We start from the raw sequence: 6,598 nt of genomic DNA on the forward strand, positions 1-6,598 counted from the left end.
GTTGATTCTATGTGAAATGTTTTTGAGATTTCTATGAATCCCCCCCCCCCCCGGTGTCCCCACCTTAAGGGGAAACTAACAGTGCAGAGTCTTTTCTGTGATGGGACCTCCGTTATGCAACTCCCTGTCCAGGATAATTTGTCAACACTAATTTGTCAACACTAATTTGCCAACACTATCAATGCTGATATACAAGGCTATCACTTGGCTTTTCTCCCAAGCATTTAGAAATACCTGATTCATTTTGCTGACCCTGTGCTGATTCTTTGTCCAGCAATTTTATACTGACAATGAGTTTCTTTATTAGGACGATGTTTTGTTTTGTGCGCTGCCTTGACCATCTTAGTTGTTAAGAAAATAAATTTCAGTTAACTGTTTTGTGTCTGTTCGGTTGACTAAATGCAGGGATGCAAACTTGCAAGTGTGTTGCTGCCAGTCTTTGAATCTGAGTACCTACAATTTGTAAAGCATTTCTTCTGAAAAGCCGGCAGCCCATGCAAGCGACCAGAGGCCAAAGTCCATGTTGGAAGTTCAAGAACAATTGCAGAGGATACAACGTACGAGGCAGTGGGGAATGTTATGGGCGCCCGGAGCATGAACAGAGCTGCTCGGTTAGAGATGAGAGAGTTTTTGCATTTTGAATTCTTTTTTGTTTTGTTTTAATTTGAAATTTATGTTAAAAATTTATAAAAATTGAACTAAGAAAATTCTAAACCACAGACCACAAAATTATTATACGACATCAGTTATATAAGCTGAAAATTAGTTTCTCATTCTAGACAAAAAAAAAATCCATTTTCCAAATTTATCAGACATTTGCCCATGTAATAAACAAGTTAATTTACATAAACAAATATGTTCTACTAGTTTCTCTAACCAATTCTCTTTCTTCGGGATTATATTCTTCCAATTCTGAGCAAAAAATTAATCTTGCAGCTGTTACAGCATTAAGAACAAATTCACAAACATCTTTCAAAGAGAATTCTACAGAATTAACAAAACCCTTAAGGGACAATAGTAGCTCTAAATTTATAACTTTAGTGACAGCTGTAGCAATCATATGCCAGAACTCTGGTTTCTCTTCAGATCGTGTACATCTTTTGTCTTTTACATTTTGAATTCTTTTTTCCCAGTCTGTCTCCTGCTCCCGGGGTCCCTTCTAGAATTCTGTTGCGTGAGCTTTGTTTTCTGTAAGCAGCTTCACCAGTCCCCTTATGTATCTGCTTGGCTTGTTGAAACTATGAATCTAAGGCTGGTTATGTACACTTGTTTGAGAGGTCACCCTATAGAACTGGTGGGATTTGGGTGAAAACATGGAATGGATCTGGCTGCAACAAGTTTTGATTAATTCAAGTTGAGTCAATGAAGCACAGCCATATAAGATGTCGGTTCCTACAGAGATTTCTCACTGATGGTGTCCCCTTGAAGTTGGATCTGGCGAGGCTATAGGTGAAGAAGATCCTTCCCAGTCTGCTTTGCCCACACGGTGATTTTTTGAAATGGGGCCCACTGAGTGTCTAACCCTTCTCCATCTACCCTTGCTCCTCCATTCCTTTGAATGGGATGCCCGCATACCTTAAAATGTGTGGCTACTGGTAATTATAATCTAAGCTAATATAATATTTAAGGGAATTTTACATTGAATATATGAGATAATGAGAAGGGGTAAATAGATATCTCAATGAGGTATACTATATATGATATATAACATAAAATAACGGGCTAGTGGATCAGACTTTACATTATAACATATTATGTGGTTATGCTATATGGTGTTGTGTGCTGTGCCACATTGGTGGCATAGCATACAATATATATATAATATATTACTATAATATATACTATATTGATAGTGTATTTGATGGAGTATATGCCTAAAAGAAAAGAAATAGAATAAGTTTAAAGTAAGAGATAGTGCGATCCCTGCTATATATTATACTATATTGTTATGTTATATTGATATGAGATATACTATATTGATAGTATGTTTGATAGAGTTTATGTAAAAGAATAAGAATGTGCTTAGAGTAAGAGATATTATGATTCAAAGTTGGTAGGAAAATATAAATGAAATAGATTTAAGTAATAAGAAGGGTTAAGGGTTGGAAAGCTGTTGGAAGTCAATAGGGAGGGGGGAGGAAAAGGGTGGGGGACAGAGTAAGGGGAAAAAATGGGATTATATGTGTTAAATTTGGAAAATTTTCTTTTGTTTTTCCACTCACCAATAAAATTTTATTTAAAAAAAAAATGTGTGGCTACTGGCAAACTGGAGTTTGCCCGTAGCAAACTACAAACATTGAGGCCATAGAGAGAACAACCTTTCCCTGTTCTCTGCCTTATCGTCTGATCTAGGAGCCCACCAGAACCTCGTGTCTATTTTATACCTCTTTCTGCATTGCATTCCATCCACGTTTTATCCCACCCACTAGCATTCCATACACTTCGTATTAAAATATAAATTAACTATTTTTGTAAAGAATTTGAGATGTCAACTAGACTAGCACAGATGGTTTAGGAAGGAGTTTGCTGCTTCATGATACAATCTTCCCTGTTTCAAAACCAATATATTCCATGTCCGTATTGGATTTTTAAATGGACTCCCACATCCATACAAAAAGAATGCATTCTGTTATGCTACCGATATGGGAAAGGATGCTTCCTTGTTAAAAGATTTTGTAAAGCTGTTGTATGCTCTTCTAATGTACTAACGTTTCTAAAGTAAAGTATACAACTCTCTGTTGCATCAGCATTCAATATACTTATCGTCCGTTTTCTTACACCTGAAATGTCTGACTCAACAATATTAATAAACGTATATCAAATCGCATGCATCAAAATGGTGTTGGTATTTGGAGAGCTCCAGATTTTTAAAAAAAATCTAAACACATATTTTGTGCTACAGAAACACTCCAAAACTCTGTCCTGTTGCTACTAGTTTCTAGATTTTTGTTTCTGGTTGATGAAGGTGTACTTTTTCAGGGTTTTTCATTATCCTTTCCATAATAAATCTGATCCAGGGTTTCTCTTGTGTTGTTTTGTTGCTGTACGAGCGCCTTGGATGTCCTCAGCTGGTTTTGATGTTCTTCCTCCTTCTCTATAGCTTTTCTTTTTGAATATAAACAATCAAAACTCCCTCAATTATGCTGTGTCTATTGTGCAACTTTTCTATGGTCTGTGTAACAATACAGTTTCAATTATTTTCTTCAGTCTGTTTTACAAACAGTTTCCTTTTACTCTCCTCTCCCCCTTTATTTTCTCTGCACATTTTTACCTCGCTGTGCTTTGAACCATTATGAATGCTTGGACAAATGAAAACCTTTTAATGTGGCACATGAAACCTATTAAAGATTATTATATGGTGGTGGGGAGGGAGTTTCACAGATAAGGTGCAAAATAGTAAAGAGTTCAGTGGCACCTTTTAAGACTAGCCAACTTTATTGCACCATAAGCTTTCGAGAACCGCAGCTCTCTTCATCAGATGCATCTGATGAAGAGAGCTGTGGTTCTTGAAAGCTTATGCTACAATAAAGTTGGTAAGTCTTAAAGGTGCGACTGGATTTTTTACTATTTTGCAACTACAGACTAACACAGCTAACTCCTTTGGACAGATAAGGTGCTTTCCCAGAGAAGACCCCCCCCATCCCAGTGGCTACCTATTATTTCAAAAAATGGTTACAACAAGCAACACTGATTTTTGCATTGAAAAAGGGATCCAGGTCGCAATTTATTTGGGCGTTTAAAGGTATTCACTCCCACTTGGAATTGTGCTTGGAAACCAATCAACAGACAGTGTATCTGTTCCAAGAATGGTAAATGATGTTCAGATGGAGTGTTTCTGTCAGCAAACTTATTGCAGCCTTTCTCAATACCTGAAGTTCCCAAGAAGTTATTCAAGGCATTCTCATGCAGAGAATACATTAAAGTAATAGAGGCTGGATGTGAGCAGAGCATGGATAAATTTGGCCAGCCCTTTTCCAAGCATGGATGTATCTGGTGAATGCCCATCTCCCATGATGGATCAACTGGGTCTTTTAGAGAGAAAGAGGGTTCTCCATCTCCTCTGCTAGTCAGCTAATAGGAGGTACAGTGGATGCCACTTGCCATTGTTCGCATGATCCGCTGCTTAAGTTGGTGGAGACAGGGCTTTTTTTCTGGGAAAAGAGGTGGTGGAACTCAGTGGGTTGCCCTTGGAGAAAATCATCACATGGCTGGTGGCCCCGCCCCCTGATCTCCAGACAGAGGGGAGTTGAGATTGCCCTCCGCGCCGCTGAGGCAATCTAAACTCCCCTCTGTCTGGAGATCAGGGGGCAGGGCCACCAGCCATGTGACCATTTTTAAGCGGTTCCGGAACTCCGTTCCACCGTGTTCCAGCTGAAAAAAAGCTCAGGAGATCACAAGCAGGAGCGACCAACACAGGCTCAGTGTGGTATAGTGGTTACAGTGATGGATTAGGATCTGGCAGACCCAGGTTCGATTCCCTGCTGTGCCATGAAAGCTTGCTGGTGGACCTTGGGCCAGTCACATACTGTTAGCCTAACCTACCTCACAGGGTTGTTGTGAGGAAAACATGAAGGAAAGAAGAATGATGTAAGCCGCTTTGGGTCTCCAATGGGGAGAAAGCAGAACATAAATGAAGTAAATAATCTGACCACTTGATTTGTATTATGTATATGATAAAATCCTTCACACCCTTTGGCAGGGATGATACAGATGAACTGTGCTCCCATGGAGTGAGATAGTAGTTACCCCAAGTTAGTTTGGGTCGCTTGTATGGGTGAGTATCAGCTGGTGAGGATTTCACTACAACAGTGGGGTGCAATTTGTTTCCTTTCTAAATTTTTCTATTGGAGGATGGGCAGAGTTTGACTGTATGGACTGGATACAGAAAGCAATGTGATTCTGGCAAACAATAGTTAACCTAATAGTTAACCTAATTCCTTGGTTTGATGTAGTGGTTAAGAGCGTCAAGACTCTAATCTGGAGAGCCGGGTTGGATTCCCCACTCCTCTGCTTGAAGCCAGTTCTTTCAGAACTCTCTCAGCTCTCTCAGAGCTCCCTCAGCCCCACCCACTTCACAGGGTGATTGTTGTGGGGGTAATAATAACATACTTTGTAAACCACGCTTGAGTGTGGCATTAAGTTGTCATGAAGGCCAGTATATAAATCAAATGTTAATATATAAATCAAATGTTGTTAATGTAGAGAGAGGCTTCTTCCCAGGCAACCAAAGTTCCAGCCTGGCAAAGAGTTCTGTGGAACTTCAAACCTTGCATGTTGTCTTGTGTTACTTTGGATTTCTTAATAATAGCTACTTTGAGACCTTGGTTATTGTTGGTGGTTCCAAATGTTACTAGTGCCATTAACTAATCCAGTCGATCCAAATTTGCAAACACAATGTTTTAAAATCAAAAAGAGTCCAGTAGCACCTTTAAGACTAACCAATTTTATTGTAGCATAAGCTTTCGAGAATCAAGTTCTCTTCGTCAGATGCATGATCCAAACTGGTCAAATACAGAAGAGGAGGGGAGAGAGGGGAGAAAGAAGGGGACATATATCACAAGGAGACAGAATGCAATTATCATGGAGGCAGTCAAAACATTCCTTTGCTTGGAAATGTAAACATCTCCTTTTGGTGTGCAGTCAGTTTGCCGTATTAGTTTGTAGCAGTGAAAGTATCCAATTCCTATGTAGTATAAGCCTTCGATGACCACAGCTCTCCCTGCCAGCTGCATCTGACAAAGAGAACTGTGGTCCCCGAAAGCCCACACCAGGCATCACTGGGCTCCCCCAGACCACGCCTCTGTAAAGGGAATCTGTTACCTGTGATAATGTGATAACCATTCATAGTCTCTATTCAGTCCCAGCTTGACAGAGTCAAATTTGCATATGAATTCCAATTCAGCAGCCTCCCGTTGGATTTTGTTTTTGAAAGGTTTCTGTTGAACCACAGCGACCTTTAAGTCTTTGGTGGAATGTCCTGGTAGATTGAAGTGTTCTCCCACTGGTTTTTGGACGTTTCCATTTCTAATGTCAGATTTGTGTCCATTCTTTTGCGTAGAGGTTGGCTGGTTTGTCCAATGTACAGAGCAGAAGGACATTGTTGGCACATGAGGGCATATATCAGATTGGAGGATGAGCAGCTGTAAGAGCCAGAGACAGTGTAGTTGATGCCATTGGGTCCTGTAATTGTATTCCCTGGGTAGATATAGGGGCAGAGCTGGCATCTGGGTCTGTTGCAGGGCCTGGTACCTGTGCTGGTGACTCTGCTGGCCGATTCATGATTGTAAGTGAGAAGTCGTTTAAGATTGGGGGGCTGTCTGTAGGCAAGGAAAGGTCTTCCACCCAGGACTTCTGAGAGAGAGGTATCATTTTCCAGGATGGGTTGTAGCTCACTGATGATACGTTGGATGGGTTTGAGCTGGGAGCTATAGGTGACAACCAGTGGTGTTCTGTTGTTAGTTCCTTTAGGTTTGTCCTGGAGCAGACTGTTTCTGGGTACTAGTCTGGCCCTGTTGATTTGTTTCTTCACTTCATTTGGTGGGTACTGTAGTCTCAAAAATGCTTGTTGTGAATCTCTTAAGTGTGAGTCTCGGTCGAG

The sequence above is a fragment of the Eublepharis macularius genome, chromosome 12 (genome assembly GCF_028583425.1).
Source record: "Eublepharis macularius isolate TG4126 chromosome 12, MPM_Emac_v1.0, whole genome shotgun sequence".
In the NCBI taxonomy this organism is placed as follows: Eukaryota; Metazoa; Chordata; class Lepidosauria; order Squamata; family Eublepharidae; genus Eublepharis; species Eublepharis macularius.